The following is a 19,246-nucleotide window of genomic DNA, read 5'->3' as shown; positions in this document are numbered from 1 at the left end:
TAGGTAACATTCTCTAGAAATGTCCACACTCGTGATTGATATGACAACAAAATGATAAAGATTCATAATCTTAGTATTGAATCCATGAATTCAAGCCCAACAAAATTTCCATTCAACTAGGAAGAGGCTTAATCAAATAAATTTAATACAAGCATGAGAATTAGTGATTACCTTTTTGTCCATAGTTTGTTTTGAAGAACCCACTAACTTGCCAAGTTGCACTACCACACAAGATATAAGGTATCGTTTCGGAAGCCTCACCCAAACAAGAAACCACAATGGAAGTTCTTCTATAAGGTTGAAGCCAACATTGTTACATCCCAAATCTTCGCCCTAAATTTTAAGTTGAACATAGCCATTGATTTAACGAAACAATATCATGTGAAATTGAGTTAGTTAATTATAGCCATTGTTTATTTCTTCATGATCGTGTGAAATTGAGTTAGTTAGTTATAGCCGTTGTATTGATTTATTTATCATATGAAAGTGAGTTAGTAAATTATAGCCGTTGTATCAATTTATTCATGATCATGTGAAAGTAAGTTAGTTAATTATAGTCGTTGTATATACGATGAACATGTAGAGTTAGTTATTCTAACATTGATAAAATCCCTAATGGTCACTTGATGATTTGAATTAGCAATTTATAAATCTTGAATTGATGTCTTGGCGAGAATGTTGTTTTGAATGATTATAGGAAAAAGACTGAAGAGAGAGGGGAAGCATTGCTAAACAGGTTCGTCAGAAGGGGATGGTCGAATAGTTCAATCATTAGAATCGACAAGTTTGACCTAAAACTATCTTGGCAAGGTTACTAGGACTTGGCAACATATTTCATGGTGGAACCACATGAGCTATAAGTGGAACATTATAATAAATAATGTAAAATAAACATAAATTCTTACCTTTAAAGAAGTATTAAATGTTAATATTATTTAATTATTATTTTACATTCTCAAATATGATCATATGTAAATAATAATAAGATGACACCATTACATTATAAATAATAATCCAATGATGCCACCCTATCATTACGTACACATTAGCATAGATGAGAAAATATAATAATAATAAAATAATTATAACTTTTAAAAACTCCTCATTTTCTTTCTTTCTTTCCTTCCCTCCTTTCTTTTTCCTTTAAATCGATTTGAATGGCTTCGAATAGAATCTTGTAACTGTTGGAAGCCGATGAGTCAAATTAAACCTTTTAATAGAGACTGACAAGTTCACCGAATACATACACCTTTTCCCTCTATTTTTTGATGATTTCCGACTCACACCTATGAAAGAGTTAATCTGCGAAATACCTCCTGTTTTCTATTTCCTGTACATGCTACTCTTCCGTCTTCAGAGCTACAAACCAAAGTCAAGCTCAGTCTATATCTTGCCGCAGCAAAAGACAAGATCAGTCACGTAAGAGTATTTTTCCTTTGCAAGTTTATTATACTTTCTTTTGCTATGAATTGCATGAGCTATCGAACATTTATGCATAATCTTAATCATTTGCTTTGCCGACTGTAAGTCTGGCTAATCGATGGAACCCGGCTGAATAAAATCATTTTAAGATGAGGATGTGATACGTTTTAATTAAATACTGAAGCCACCCTTTTTCCTTTCAAGTTTGAAGTCGATTTAATTAAGAGAAGAATCTTGTTCAATCATTCTGTTCAAATCTCTTTGATAATCTTTGATCTTACTTTAGAAGTATCAACCTTGAATATACCACAATAATCTTGTATAATAAATTTGATCAGAACATAATACATTCTTTCTATCATACTAAGATGGTAATTATAATCCACACTGAGAAATTCACCAGCGATAATACCATAGAAGGTGAAGAGCTGTATGGTGGATATGACTCGTGAGCACTTGGGAATCACTGGCATGGTAGCCTAAGATGTGAGGAGGTGATGAGAGTTTGTACAGAAAAAAAAGACATCAGATGTGAATAATAAATTAAAACACTACAATAGCTCATGCATGTTCTAGTTACGCAATATGTTGTCAAGCCGAGTGGTGGAGATTGGGTTTGTAGACCCAATTTTGAAAACCTTGGCCAAGGTGGAATTAGGCTGAATTGTCGAACAAGTGATCTTTGTTGATTGTCCAGACGCTTCAATTTTTTTGGCAAATAACTGTTGGGACTTCAACTCACTTGAATACTCTGATGGCTGGACTTATGAACATCCCAAGCCTGATCCTGAGGTAGGAAGGGTCATTCTATTAAATTAGAATAAGTGGGGATAAGTAATGGTTTGAGGTTGGGAGGTTAAGCCTATGTGAATGCTTCTCCTCTCACTAAAGCCAGGGCTTGGACAACAAATAAAAGAAGTTTCTAAAATTATATTGTATGTTCTTTAAACCTCTGAATGTTTAGTTATTTCATTTCAAGATGAAAGTCATTTATTTACAAATAGCTATTACTTTAATTAGAAAAAGTTAAATGTTCGCAATTATTTCAATCTGTAATTTGATAGATATTTCTTTTCAAGAACATCTTTCAGTTGAATATTTAATAGTAGTTAAATGATTGCATTATATAATATCTCATTTTGTGTTTTGATATATATGTTATTTACTTTCAGCTGAAAATGCAGTTTTATGTATTGTAATCTCAGAAACTCGGTAGATTATGTAATGTATATAATGAAAGTAGTTTCTTATTTCAGTTTAAAACAGTTGATGGAAACCATAATCATGTGAAATGAAATAGGAAACCAGTTTGATTCAAGATTAAAATTAGATTGGGAAAATTTGTACGTTACAAGCATGTCATTGTTTTAATGAAGTGATAAACTTGATTGCAAAAATTGAGGCTCCCTTTTAAAGTCTTGTTCCTATTTGGCATGCATGGGAAAATCATGAAGTACAAACCACTGGTTGCTAGCAACACTTCCATTTCTCCCTCTGGGTTCCATGTGCATCGAGTCTACAATCCTAAGAGAGGAAAGGACACCCAAATGCCCATGAACTTAGATTAAAGCACGATTAGACAGATAATTGATATCCTCCTCAACAAAATTAGGCCGAATCACAAGGACAGGCATATGGTCACTCCTTGCAAGGCATCCATTGACTTTTGGAGGCTTGAAGCCTCCGAATTGAAAACTTCCTCCCGTTCCATTTTTATCCACACCAAAGATAGATTTCTTATGCATGTGTCGAGAAAGACTGTATCTAACCACAACATCTGTAAAGGTAAGCTTGATCCTCCATAGAAACCTCCTCTCAAAGCCATTCAAGGCTCACGCAAGAGAAAAAAACAACCAAGAGCTCACAACAAGCTAGAAACAAAATAGCAAGCCTAGGGGAAAGGATCCCCACCAAACAAAGCACAAAAAAGCTTGCAAAAAAGCTCCAAAAGGTTCGCCACTTGTAATATCCCACACGGAATATCTAACCAAATTCTTCATCACAATTTCCAGAATTTATACAAAACATTTCACACAATAATTTTCAGATCTAGAACAGAAAATAACCCTAAAATTTCCAGAATTAAATGTATTGTATTATAATAATCAGTAACACGATAAAAAATCACCAATATCTAATCTTAGTACAATAACAAAAATCAGGTTGGAAAATTACTTAGGATGAACTTGCATATGCAATGCGAACTCCGTCTTGAATCCACCACACATTGAACTGGCTTTGTGTTTATTTGGTTGAGAAGAACCTAAAGTTTTTCATCCTCAGGATCCTTGAATAGAAGTTGAAGCTTCCTTAATTTCTCCAAGAGAAACCTCAAATCAATTCAATATCCAAGCATGCTCAAAATGAGTCTCCTTCCATCTTTTAAAGCATCAAGTTGTGACTTCAACCTCCACTCTTGTCCCTTGCCTTCTTGCCAAATTGTCTTTATTTTACCCTTTTTATAATATAAAATTGACTTAAATAATATTTCCTTAGTTCCTCTATAAGTCAATTTCAATATAATTTTGGGTTGGCCTAATATCTCCTTTATGTCCCAAAAAAGGGACATTATAGTCCTCCCTCCTCGAGATTGCTTGCCCTCAAGCGATCATGAGTCCATAAACCAATACCCAAATCCCATATCCATTTGTTAGCATCTCTGTGGCCCACAAGGGCAACTTTGAAGTCATGACAAGCCATGTTGTGAAAACCCAAAGAAGAATACAACTCATATGTCAATAAGATGCCCATATCCCATGCCAACCTAAGAAATATTATTGCACCTGTTTGATGTGTTGCTCTGATTACAACTGCTCCAAGCCCAAAACCGTGTAGAAGCTCGTCATAAATGCCAAAAGTAAAGCACTTATATTGTCTACTCCTAGGTCCCAAACCAGTCTATCTATTTGATCGTGGAAATAGATGTGTATACTTCTACCAACTTCTCTGGAAATCATCCCATCACTGTAGTCCTATGACCAAGTTCCAACATCAGTTCATGTACCTAGGTCCCAAAAGCTGCAATCAATCCCATCATTGTCATGTGAATCCGTATGATCTTCCTCATTCAATTCAAAAACCAAATTATCAAAAGTGAAATCAGCATCCATCTCAAGTAAACAATTGTCAACCAACTAAATTTTTCTCATCTTATCTTGACATTCCAACAGTGCCAACAAATTCTTTGGGCAGCTACCCAAGTCATAGGTCATTTGAATGTTATGTTCCTTAATCACTTCTTGGAAAAAATTATGCTTTCTTGTGATCTCCTGCTCCCTACATTGATTGGTGATAAAAATCTGATTTTCAGCTTCAGGCAGGGCAATCCGTGTATTATCCAATGCCTTATGAGTAGCATTAAGCTCCCCATCGAGTTTATTAATCTCATCATCTTTTCTCCTTAATTCTTTAGCATATTTTCTGGCAACCTTTAAGATGTGATCCCTGTCTGAAAGTAAACATAAATTATCTAATTTCAAAGACTCAAAGGCTACTTTGACCCAGGTAAACCAGCAACATAAGAATCACTTCCCAATTCCATTTGACTCTTCCCCATTTTTGCCTCACTGCAAAGATCATCAATGGTCCTATGAGTGTTGTCATAGCATACTAAGGCTGCAACAATCATATCTTCAGTGACTTTCAGCTGATTTTTCAAAGAATCATCGTCACTCTGGCATTCATTTTCTAGTTGGTCATCCAAAGCACCGCCATCCTAAAAGTTTGTTTTTTATTGTCCCTCAAAATATCTATCATATAATAGTGAGTGGTCATAAAAAACACATGATTCATCACTCCTCACGAAGATGTCATCAAATGTCATGGTAGTCTTCAAGCTTCATGTTTAATTGATCTGTATGCAATGACAAAGTAGCTGTCATGTCATAATTTTCAAGCAAATTGTCATCAGGTGAGGTTTCCGAAAAAAATCTCTCCTTAAATACAACCATCCTCCTCAAGTTGCTTGGCTATAACCACCTCCAAGTCACCAATATGGAGATGCATAACCCATTCCAGCGTTTGTGCTTTGTAAGGGCAAAGTTTTGAGATTTAGATCTTCTTCAAAGCTGGCCTAGAATTCTTTGGTTGTCTTATCTTCATTATAATCCTTACAAACATGATTTAGTGTCCAAGTTTGTTGGCATGTAAAATAAATCTGCTCTCTTCTCATTTAATTTTTACTTTTCTTGTGTGTCTCTATAACTTGTAAACCCATTAAAATTAATTCATTTCTTGACATGTGCTTCTTGAACTTGTCAATTTGGTGCTCAATCAATCTTTTTGAGAACTTGTAAGCAATGGATGATACCAAATGGCCAACAAATCTGATCGCAACTGTCTGCATATACCATCATTTTCATCTAGGATTAAGGATATCACAGTATGCATGCAGGTCTTAACATTATTTGAATGATGCTTCCTGATTTCAGCTAAGAAGCACTGAAACATGTGGTGAATTAGATCATTGCATTCAAGGTCAATCATAATGATAAATGCTTTGACTTTTGACATAAATCAACATTATCAAATTTCCACAATCCATTTGAAATAAAATTTAAAAAATTGGATTCAATTGTATATGTTTTTTTAGCATCAATGTTTCTGATCGCACTTTGTGATTCATCATCAGGATGAGAGAAGCAAGAACAAATTATTCTATTTTACTATTTTATTCTTGCTTCTCTCATCCTAGTGATGGATCATGGAGTGTGATCCGAAAAATTGATGTTAAAAAAACATACACAATCGAATCCAGAAACAAAAAAAAATATTTTGACATGATTTCTAGGATCTTAATCCTCTTAACAAAGGTAAGGCCTTTGTTATCATGTAATCCTTGAAAGCCCTTGACCAATAGCTGCAAACTTTCCTCAACACATCATCATTATAAGCTGCTATAGGTGCAGTTATCCATGTGATCTCACTGAGACATGAAGCCACTGTAAGTCTTAACATCTTTATTTGATGTTCCATATACTTGTGTTGAACCAAAGCAATCACTGAGGTTTGTAGAGCCCAATTAAGAAGCCTACAATCTGCCTTGTCCACTTTGGACAAATCTGTTTCCAGTTCTTCTAGCTTGAAGAGAACACCATCTTGGATTTCCATGGACTTCAATTGTAAGCCAATCACATATGGCCAATTGCCTATTTCGATTTCCCTCTGTAAATCCCTGAGCTATTTACCATTGAATGTGTCATTAAAATCCTTTGAAAAGAGTTCAATTTTCAGACTTTCCATAGTTTAAATTGTGTTTTGCCTCCAATTCTGATGCACTGAATTTACCTCAAGAAAAAGGATTTTATCTACTAGTCAAATGACCTTTCTAATTATACAACTGCCATAACCTTCCACTCCACAGTATGGCAAATTATTATTCAATTCTGCAACTAGTCTTCTAATTACAGAGCAACCCAAGGGTACAAACTTCTTGCAATCAAAGAATAACATCAATCTGGAATGACTCAAGAAGTTATGCAACTGAAGGTTTCATGCATAGAAAATGATCTCATATAATCTCAACATATAGAATGAAAGGTATATTTCTGACCCAGTGTGATGAATTTCAACAATTCTGACTTGTCACCAATTTTGTCTCCAACAGTCCGGCAATACCAAAACAATTCATTTGCAATCTTCACCAATTAGGAGAACTGGACTCTCAATTTCTTATTAGATTTCCCTGTGAATGTTGTATTTTACAGACCAATGCATTAATGCAGTGATCATTTCTGGACGGACCAATGTCTTACAACTTATGTCGCTCCCATGAGAAAAAAAGCTATGCAGAGCATTGTCTTCTTGTCAACTGTAGAATTTGTCAATATGAAGAGTCTCGTTCAAAGCATTACATTCTCATGAAGACCCCGATGCCTCACAGGGTCAGAGGTAAAGGAATTCCCAGGCAGAAACTTAAAAATATTTCTTGTCGTTGAAAGCCCAGATTCACATAAAATGCAAAACGGCTCTCCAACTATTACTAGCAAGAATAATTCATTTACAAAGTTTGATCTTTAAATCTTCTTGAAAGAAATTGTTGCATCAAATACTAAATGACATGATGATAGACTTCTGTAGAACATGGAATCACTCTTTGTATGAGAAAACCTTCATATGCAAACACAGATGCCTCAATTTTTTTTCTAACTTTTCTCAACAATAAAAGACTTCCGTCTAGCTCAAGCTCAACACTGTTTCTTCAAACTTCCATTAATTTACGACTTCCTGCAATCTCCCATTCATTACCATTTTCCTTCAGTTTAATCCAACGTTACACTACGTGCTCAACTGAGTCATCTCATAGTAAAAAAAACTTATATGTCGCCGACCATAAATGATTAATTTGAATTTTCGAACCAATGCCCAGGCATCTGCGATATTTTGTAAAGTTAATAAATTTGGTCCCTCCCTTAATATTTCTCACACCCCAATAGTAAACATGGCCTCCCTTAATATATCTAATTACATTACACTATGAAGATCGCACCAAAATTTCGTACGAGCTTAAAATCTTCATCTTCAGGAACGAAAATAATTAACAGCCTCTTCCTTTGATGTTACTCACACAACTGGTAATTTCTTTCTAATTCACAATGAATAACAAACTCCTCCTAACAAGTCTGCACAACAATCCTTCCATCCCTGAGCATGTGTTTCAATGGCGAAGGCGGGCCTTACCTTGGTTGGACACTTGCCTACAGTTGTCGATGTTGATTATTCAAACTCAATACTTGGCCAAATTCCCTTGACGAAGGAAAGGAAGACCTCAGTTTAGTGTATTTGTAAAGCTCACTTCTCCTTGTTCGTATTTCTTCTCACTATCAATTCCAAGCACTGAATTTTAAAGCGTTACAATATCATCGCCTCATCAAGAAGTATATTTGAACATTTACAAATGATAGCATTCTCCAAAGTAGGACCCAAAGATTTTTATGAAACGCAAACCACAACCTAAACCTTAAATTTTCTTTGACAACAATTAAAATATTTGATCCAATTCTATATTGTTCACCTTTCAATCTTCCCGACGGCAATAAACAATTCAATATGGTCACAAACCTTATGTCTTGTCAATAAATCTTGCTAATTTGGAATTTATTGCTCTTGACAATACCAAATATTTTTTGCTGCATTATTCCTTCACCAGTCGATGCCAGAATGAAGACTCTCTCCCTCAGTTAAGCTTCTCCCATTTTGTAAATGTAACCACACTCTTAATTGTGTGACACTTGTCTATGTATTGGCATTACTGTGGCTGTTTATGTCCAGGTTGGGGTCACCTTTCACATAGAAGACATGAATGAAGAGGTGATTTGATGTTCAAGTTTTCATTTCTAGAAGCATCCTGAAATTTAAACAACACTAGAAGGAAGCATGGTTGTTGATGTTTGATAGCTTCAATCGAATAAATCTGTATATAATTATATATGAGATATAAGCTTATTGTGTTGTGAGAGAAATTCATATATATATATATATATATATATATATACACCTATGATTATATTTGTTATTATATTAATTACCTGACTAATGAATGGACGTGTCCCATGAAGGGACATGTCTCTTCATAGCTTATTCTCAATATAAATAAGAGATTGTTGTCATTCAAAAAATATATACCTGAACAGACAGTGCCATTATACTTGCAGCGATCTTGAAAAATAACATGGTATCAGAGCCAGGTTCAAAGTATTAGCAGATTTAGGTTGCATGAGATTTATACCGGTACATCTATTTTGGTCGACTCACAACTTCATATCACTAAGAGTTTGTAGACTGCCAGATTTGTGGGAGATTATCTGCAAGGCTGCTTGGTGAAATAAGGATATACTTTACATAAGTAAGAGAAGGCCCAAGGAAAGGAAATAAACAATGACACTAATATATTCTGTAAGCATGCTTTCAGCACCCGAGTTTTAACCTTTGCAAATTGGTCCTGTGGGGAAATGGTTTCAGTTTCTTGTCAGTTTTTGTTACTAACAATTCCTTTGTAAAGTTTGATCTACGAAGAAGCAGTGTTCTGGGATCGCGTTGAACTTGAACATGAACCCTGAAGTTCAAAGTTCAAAGTTCGGAATGCAAGTTCATTGATTTGGGAATTCAGGTTCAAGGTTCAGAATTCGATGGCTCAGCATCTACAAATTCAAGGATGCAGATTCAGCAGTTTAATAGTTCAGAAGTTCAGGTGCAGATCCAAAGTTCAGCTTCAAAGCACATATTGGTTGATTAAGTGAAGTTCAACTTCAAGGCTCTCAAGATAGAAATTCAAAGGTCAGGTTTGAAAACACAGGCGGCCAGTTCAGATTTGCAGTTCAAGTTCAAATTTCAAAAACTGAGCTTGCAAATCCAAAAGTCAAGATTCGAAGATATCAGTGTGACTGTTCAAAGTGCGAATGCTCACAAATTCCAATCAATGGCTTGAATCCCGAAGCATAGGCACACATTTGCTGGTCTAAAGATGAAGAATTTAGCACATTGTTTAATACCCTGACCATTGAGGAAACATTCATCAGACCTCCTCTTAGCCTTATATGTAGAAGATGTTCCTCTGAAGATCATTGTATCTACATGGACATTAAGGCAATGAGTTCCATGAGATGTGCAGTCGGCATTATCATCAAATGTTTACAATTGATTTTAGAAGAAAAGTGTGAACTTCCTTGATAACTGACCAGGTACAGCAATAGACAACATTGCTTGTAAATTCATTGTGGCATTATCCAATTTAACGATCGACACATAAAAGCCTTGTTATGTGGATCCCCGCGTATTCATTATAAAAGGAGGATATCTCTCATCAAGTCTAGTGGCACCAATGATGTTGGAATTTCAAGTCTATGACACTAGTTCATCAAATAAGGGATTAAGCTAATATACAAACATCTAGGTGTATCAGAAACCGACCCGAGATTGTCTCTATGTTCAGGCTCTCGATTCGGAGGAGACTAGCCATCAGTAGCAAAGCAATGTATTTTGACAAATAAAGAAGATTGACATTCAGTTCAAATTCCACCACCACATGAACACCCATGTATTGAGGGGGGGAAGTGGTAAAGTTGTTGATGCCCAAGTGTGCCACGACGTACCTAAGAACCTTCTTCATATTTATCAAGAAAGGTCAGGTTCAATCTATAATCCAACTGCAACTGTGAAGACAATCAACAAGGATCCATTTCTAAAATTGAAATTTGAGCTCGGATTTCATGAAGATATGGACTCTAGTGCAGCATCTCTCAAATATGAATGTTGTGGGCACTTCCATAAAGGAGATTTCTCATCACAAAGGAGGATGTTCATGATCTGTTTGACAAAATGCCCTATTGTTTGGAAGACTTGTGAGAATACGATTTGAGCTTGTGAAGATGAAACCCGATACTAGCCCATCAAGCTTCTATGCCCCCAGCTTATCAAATATCGTGAATCTTGTTTAGCGAATCCCAAGTGCAGATGTAGACGAGACCGAACCTTGGGTAATTCACACAAGCCATGAATTGGGCATCCAATGGGTAGAAATACATTTCATCATGATCGCAACCAAGCTATAAACTTGCAGATGATGAATTGTGTTATTGAGGCAAGTCCTTGTTAAGCCACAAGACAAAACACGGAGGACATAGATCATTCTCCTGGTTGATGACATGAGGAATATCCCCAATTTTTGTAAAATAATGAGATTCATCGAGTATGTATTGAAGATTGTAGCTGCGACAGAGATCTTTCTCTGATTTTATCAGAAAGAAATTTGTTTGTTATGACCATTATGGTCATCTTCAGCTGAAAGAGATATTTGCGATCGAATCCAAGTTAGACGTGTCATACATCATGCAAAGAGTCATGCGCATGGAAATATGAAGGGTCTTATTTTTGGGACTCAAAGAGACTTTCGTGTAATAGATCTTTTATGAGTATATTATGGATGTTGAGAGATAAGTATTTATGATTAGATCTCTTGAATATTGATTTTTTAAAATAGTGATTACTTGTAGCATTGATAGTTATGAGTTATTAATATCTCTCATGGTTGCAGGGTGCAACAAAGAAGCAATGAGATGACTATTGCCTTGGTGATACATATTCATAGGAAGACTATTCAGCTTCAGAGGGAGATTACGTGACAGAGGGAGATGTCCAACCCTTTGCAAGTTTATGCAATAGTTAGCCATCTTATTTTGGTGATTAAAGATGTCCCTACTGAGAGGGAGTCTATGTTAAGAGAAAATCTCAGTTACTATATTTGTCCCTACTGAGAGGGAGTCTCTATTAAGAGAAATTCTTGATTATTCATGCATTCTTCTCTGGGAGAAGTTTGAGGTGAAAGTCCTCGTTCCACCCTCTACAAATAGGTACGGTGGACCATCCTCTGCAAGTAGGCATGGTGGAAATGTATTCTTCTTTGGGAGAAGTTTGAGGTGAAAATCCTCGTTCCACCCTCTGCAAGTAGGTATGGTGGACCACCCTCTACAAGTAGGCATTGTGGAAATGTATCCTTCTTGAGAAGAAGTTTTGAGATAAAAGTGTTTGTTCTACCCTTAGCAAGTAGGCATGGTGAAAGTCATGTGTGTGACTTCATTCAATGTACTTATAAAGTAACTACGGTGGATTATGTTATGCTAAGATAACATGTGAATTTATCATCTTTGATTGCAAGTATGTGTGCATGCTTGAGTAAAGATTTTTCTTGCAAAGAGAGAGTTGAAGATTGTAGCTGCGACAGAGATCTTTATCTCTAATTTTATCAAAGAGAAATTTGTTTGTTATGACCGTTATGGTCATCTTCAGCTGAAAGAGACATTTGCAATCATATTTAAGTTATTATTTTATGTAAAAGGACATGTGTCATACATTATGGAAAGAGTCATGCGTATGGAAATCTTAAGTGTTCAATATGTGGAAAAATGAAGAGTCTTATTTTTGTGACTCAAAGAGACCTTCGTGTGATAGGTGAAGAGTCTTATGCAATCTATTTAGATGATTGCTTGGTTTATTGAAAATGAATCAAGTGGAAACCTATGTAATTGAATTTTTATGATCAATATAATGATATTTTGTTGTGTGGCTGGGTTTCTCCCTTCATTCTAGGAGGGTTTTCCCAAGGTAATTCTGGTGATTATTGTTTCAGTTTTTGGCTCTTTCATATTGTTGTTTATCTTTGTTGATTTTATTAGGCTCAAAACTTAACAGTATGAAAGCTACATTCATGAGATCACCGACCTCCTTGGCGACTCACCATGACTAATAATGTGGTGATTGAAAATGAAACATAAATCTAAGGTACGTTTGAATAGGGATAGATTTGAACATCCAAGTTGAAGTTAGATGCTGAGAACGAGGAGTTAATTATATTTGATCCAAATTTGTGAATGGCTTTATAAAGAGTAAAGCCAAAGAGAATAATACAAATGTGACGATAATAAGCTCATTGATGCACGTAAACTGTTTGAGATAATTCTTATAAAATCAAACCCATCGAAGATAAGAGCTTGGTAAGCATCAAGCGAATACACAAAGAGAAATCCGATAAAACAAGGCTTAAAGGTAGTTTGGAGAGGATGAACCCACTTGGGCTTCAAAGACTACTTCTTAACCTGAGAGATACATGTATACCTATATTCCTAAATCCATGGCATGTTCAAAGGGAGGAACAATATCAAACAGACATGTTATGGTAATATGTAGATCCAAGTCATGACACAAAATCCCTCATTGGTAGGAGTGACTTAGCTCAATCGCTACAGGTGGCAAGATAATATGGTTGCACTATTATTCCATGATTAATCAAGCTCATTTCAGGCATATGGAGACACTTGGTAATTCATGGCTAAAGAATAATATTATAAAATCATATAGAGCACCCATCTTCAATGAAGTTTAGTTTCATTTCCAAACTATCCGAGGATGTTGAGAATTTGTAAGGATGACAAGAATTTATGGGGAAGAAAAGTGAAAAAGTGGTTTCCCAAGAATCGGTTGTTAGAACCAAAAGAGAACATCGATATGCAAGAGGCAACAGTGGCTATTTATTGGATCGGGTTTCTCATTTTCAAGGGTTCTTTTTTTTCTGCAGGTCATAAGGCTACAAGAAGAAGACATTTTAGTAAAGGTTGATTGTAACAGAGGACAGAGGAATGAATTTGTTACTTTGTATTTCTTTGTAATTATAGGGATAGGTTAATCTTAGGATTTCTTATTATGAGTTCATAATAAAAACAGTTTATGCTCATCAGATTGTATGGTCTGAAGGTGTAATTCTAGGATTGCTGCTGATTGGTCATTGCTTTCATGTTTTCAATTCAGTCTTGTAGTTATTCATAATTGTAGAATAATATTTTGGTTTTCTTCATTTTTCTATGATGTAAAGGGGAGTTGAATGATTAGTCGTATGGCTTCTTTCTATTCTTCCTCACTTTATTCTATTCTTAAATCCGACAATCGCATTCATTCCATGTTGATGGGTGAATGTCTGTAAACCTTCGTGTCTTTGGGTAAAAGAGATAACTAGTCATCTAATTCATTCTAACTCTTTTTAAGAGGGAGTTATAACTCTCAAATCAGAGAAGAGTTATCAATCAATGATAACTCATCCAACTATTAGCACGTTTTGTTCTTCTCTTTGGGCATATTGAGTCATTATTTACATTTCTTTCCAAAGGACAAATCTGTTCACTAACATATTCCGTGATCTGTGTGCTAGTCCTCTTGTATGTGCGTTGGAAGGTGAACTAACCGAGTACAAGGACATCTATACAATCAGGTTTGGTACCTAGGGACATACTTTATCATCTGCTTTCTCACTCAACTTTAAAAAATCTTCTATATATTGTAAGACATGATACCATAAATACCCCATTCATCTTATGTTCATCAAATGTGAAAGTGTCGTCTAACAATGCAATGTCGTGATAGAAAATTCAAAACGAAAAAAAAAAAGAGAGAAGTTATACATAGAAACTACATTGTCATCAATTGTAAAACTAAGCGGATTTGATACATTACAGAAGACATTTTAATGGTGAGAAATTTGCAATTACAAAGAACCTGTCACAATCCAAGTTCATTTGAGTTGACTCGTGACAAATATTTCTGGGAATACATTCTTTTTCAAGAAAAATTAAGCGAGAGGAAATTTAATCCACGGTTCTTCACATTGACAGAAATATCGTCCCCATTTTGCTTGGTAAGGAAACTATATAATTGACATCCTTACGTGCACTAGACGACAATGCAATTTGATAGAGGGAGACGTTTGTGTAAACTTTGGAAGAAGAAACAAATCAACAGCAAACGTAGACAACGAAGTAGGAAGGAGTGAGTATTATCAGGGAATGTGAATAGAAAGGACCGAACAATAGAATGAAAAGTAAATAAAATACATTAGCCACAAACATCACAGTACATTGATCAAGTGGCGTGGGGCATACAAACCCGTTGATAAGGTCAAGGGCTACAAAATGGTGGAGGAAGTCCTTGGTCATGCAATCAGGTGACGTGGACTACCAAAGAAATCTGGTGTGATATTGTACTTGCGAATATAAGGGAAGGAACACCAAATAATAATAAAGGACACGAATTGGTACCGATAGAAATGATGTAGAGTGCAAAAGGATACAACCAATGAGAACAATCGAGGATTGTGAGTAAACACAAGGTATATGATATTGTTATTGGCTTAGTAAACACAAGAATGAAAGTGCTAGTCTGCAAAGAAGGTTTGAATGTGTCCACAAAGCTATAATTTAAAGGATATCTTAGTTATTTAGTTGTGAACTTTGAAGGGTTGTTTCAAAGTTAATATTTTGACTTAAAGAGTTTATTTACCATGCCAATCTCCTTCACTGATAATTGATTTTATGCAACTGAGTAGGCATGTATGCAATGGGAAAGTAGAAGAATTTCACTCTCTTTATTTTACTTTTTTGATAGCAAGTTTGTTCTTCTTTTTAGTAATTTGAAAAAATTAGAGATTGATTGATTCCATTTTGGTTGTTAAAAACGTCTGAAGTTTTTGTATTAGGCTGTATTCACAGAATTCCTTTGTCTCTTTTGGACAGGGTGAAAGGAATTGCAAGAGAATCCTTTCATTTAACATTGGACGAAAAAAACAAGTATGGAGTGGAAGCAAATTTTGGCTATGGGCAGGTCTTTGTATCCTGAGATGACCAACAACTAGACTGGGTAGATAGGCAAATGAAATTTTGGGGGAGAGTTTCACGAGTTCACCCGGGTTTATGTGTACCAAATTCATCCGTCTAAATCCGGAGCAGTAGGAGTTCGATCCCTTGACCAATTCTTGACATGTGCTCCAAATTAACTCATGGAAATATTTGTCAATTCCTATTTGAAACACTTCCAAATCCTCTGATCTCTGCTTTAAAATCCATAAACGAACTTAGTTGCAATGGTAATTATATTTTATTTTAATAGTGCTTACAAATATATAATTATTATTATTTAATTTTTTATTTTGGTTGTCTTTTAAATACATAGATTATATTCTAATTTTTTTAAATTATTAATTTATTTTATGTTTAGTATAAAAAGATTTGTCACTCATATCAATAAAATTAACAATGTAGATATAATGTAATAAAATTAAAGTAATTTAAAGTCACATACTAATATTTATCTAGAAAAAGAAGATAGATATTATTTTAGAGCATTCATTTAATAAGTGTATTATCTAAAATGTTGATATAAGAAAAGAATAAATAATTGAATTAAGAACTTAAAAAATCTCCAAGTCAATTATATTAAAATTAATAAAATTTTACTCTATTAAATATGATTTCTATATTATATTATTTTAACTATACTTATCTGAACTAAAATATTGTTACTATGAATTAAGATTAATATATGAAAATATTTAGTAAATTCACACAAAAATAAACATACACAATTAGGGTGAATAATGCGCAAGCACATAACTGGTATTTGATTTCAAAGTAGCTCAAAAGTTAGATGTTTTATAATTTGTTACAAATATAAGATTGGAAAGCATTGTTTAAAATAAATAAAAAATAAGATGCTTACCAGTAAAATTCTATGTTACCTCATTTCCTTAAGAAGTATGTTAAAGAAATTGTAGGTTATATTACATAAGGATATATTTTAACCATTTAATGGTTTGGTGACTTGGGCACACTATTTTTATAGGACTACATTACTCTTACTTAGTGCTAAAATATAGCATCCTTACAAGGTATGGCCATCCTTTAGAGTGTAGCGCTATAAACTGAATGAACGACTCTGTGGAATTTGTAATGTGTGTTGATGATGTGAGGTGAAGTGTTTCTCAATTGCCATTCGGAAAACAACTGCAGTTTCAGAGGAAGAGCACTCTCCTTCCAAAATAAGCTTGTGCCTTGCCCCTCATGATGTTGCCCTATGCTAATGGTGACCTTCAATAAATCCTCTATAAACCTAGTTAAAAAGTGACTGTACATAGATTTTTTCTTTGTACTAACTACTTTGCAATGGATGGTGCATCATACTCACAACGAACATATGGACACAGGCAAGCCTTGTAAACAAAGTTCTCAACGAAGTCATTGACATTGTTTAGTCATGATTGGAGGTAACGCATAGATGAAAGTAAGATTCAGAATTTACTTTTCTTATTTTTCTTCTACAGCATATTGTAAAGTATATATCACTATTGGCGAAACCATTGCACCTCCTTTTGGTGCAAATGCTAGTATTACCAATGGTGTAATATCCGTCTTGTGTTTATTCTTCCTACCTAAGAGGGAGTGTGGATGTTTGATAGCTTTAGTCCAATGAACCTAAATAATATTATATCAATATGATATATAATTTATATATCTGTGTTCATTATATTTGAGATATAAGCTTATTGTTATGTGAGAGAAATTAACATAATTTATATATATTTATATAACTAGGATTAAATCTGTTATTATTTTAATTATCTGATTATCGAAGAGACATGTCCCATGAAGGGACATGTCTCTTCATAGCTTATTCTCAATATAAATAAGAGATTGCTGTCATTTGGAAAATATATACCTTAATAGGCAGTGCCATTACACTTGCAGTGATCCTGAAAAATAACAACGACGACACAAATTCTTATTCTGCATTTCCTACTCCTTATGGCTTCCGCTTCAGATATACTCTGCAACACTTTCACAACTATAGCTGGTCCACAAATATTCGACTAGTATAAATATGTCACTGTCATGGTTGACTACAAATGGGCAAACCAATGATAACAATATTTGCAGTATTAAGAACTTGCAGGAATATTTTCAGACACACAATTCGCAATACTTGTTATTTTGGTGCTTATTAAGGAATATGTCGAGACTTTGCATGCAGAATTTATTTGAGACAGCTTCACATATTTTAATCAGCCCAAAAATATTCCAAGACTATACTCGAGTCTGATTAAATAAATCTCGGTCAATTATTTAATATGGCAGTTGTATCTTCTAGTCTCAGGTTTTATAAAATAGGCCCAATGATTTAATACATTGAATCCTCATGACAAAAATTTAATACTCCAGCACATAAAAATGAAAGTTTCTGAAGTCTCGATTAAATATCAATGACTTGATTCTACTTTTGCCTTAATAATTTCAATGAGCTTTACTAAGTCCGTTCCAAATATGATCGTGTTTCGTAACTTCTGAATATAAACCATATAATAGTTGTAGTAGTAATCTTAATAACAAATGGTTTATAACCTAGCCAATAGTAGGATCGTTGCTCAGAGCATAACTTGAGATGGTCTTCCCTGCTCTGAAAAAATTCTGATAAGTATTTCTCGGCTCTACAAATGATTAAATTTTGGGAAATTGTTTCTGCATAAACCCCGCAGGATGGCAGGATCAATGCTCTGATACTACTGTAATATCCCTCCCAGAATATTTAACCAAATTCTTCAACACAATTTCCAGAATTTAAACAAAAGATTTCATGCAACAATTTTCAAATTTAGAACAGAAAATAACCCCAAAATTTTCAGATTTAAATGCTCAAGTTATTGTAATATAATAATCGGCAATACAATAACAAATCACCATAAATCCAATCATAGTACAGTAGCAACAGTCAGATTGGAAAATTAGTTAGAATGAACCACAAGCTGAACCGAGTTTGCATCTGATTCATTGAGAAGAGCCTGAAGGTTTCCATCCTCAGGATCCCTGAATTGAGGTTGAAGCTTTCTTAATTAGAGAAACCACAAATCAATTCAATATCCAAGCATGCTCAAAATGAGTCTCCTTCCATCTTTTAAAGCATCGAGCTCTGACTCTTTGGTCTCCACTCTTGTCCCTTGTCTTCTTGCCAAATTGTCTTTTTATCCTAACCCTTTTATAATATTAAATTGACTTAAATAATTCTGCCTTAGGTTCTCTATTAGTCAATTTCAATATAATTTTGGGTTGGCCTAATATTTCCTTAATGTCCCAAAAAGGGGACATTACACCATTCCACCCACAAATAGAAAAACTATTCAACAGCTCCACCTGCCACCACATATACCCCCCTAAAACACAGCCCGAGAGGACTCTCAACCCCCAACAACAGATCTGCCCCTTGCCCAGCAGCCAACAGCCCTCATCTACACACAACTCACGGTCGTGAGAATAATTCAAGAACTAGCCCGAACAGCCCTAGCCTAAGACAGGGACACCCATCACAAAACCCCCCCACTTGGCCATAAGGAGAAATGTTGGGACAGGCAAGGCTACATATTATTTGTTGAGTATTTCTTTTTGTACTATGCATAAGAATCATTAGAAGAAACAACAACTCATGACCTAGGTAAAAGCATAGTGAAAAATTTCCATGTTAT

General features: G+C 34.7%; 1 protein-coding gene across 2 annotated transcripts in view; it reads right to left on the bottom strand.

The window, feature by feature from the left end:
- QPT (quinolinate phoshoribosyltransferase) overlaps positions 1-19,246 on the bottom strand; it is a 202,779-nt gene that overhangs the window by 54,530 nt on the left and 129,003 nt on the right. The gene's annotated exons all lie outside the window — the stretch shown is intronic.

The sequence above is a fragment of the Cupressus sempervirens genome, chromosome 3 (assembly GCF_028749045.1).
Source record: "Cupressus sempervirens isolate cs-2001-9-10 chromosome 3, ASM2874904v1, whole genome shotgun sequence".
In the NCBI taxonomy this organism is placed as follows: domain Eukaryota; kingdom Viridiplantae; phylum Streptophyta; class Pinopsida; order Cupressales; family Cupressaceae; genus Cupressus; species Cupressus sempervirens.
The sequence above is the reverse complement of the archived record's forward strand: the minus strand, read 5'-3'. Positions and strand labels throughout refer to the sequence as shown.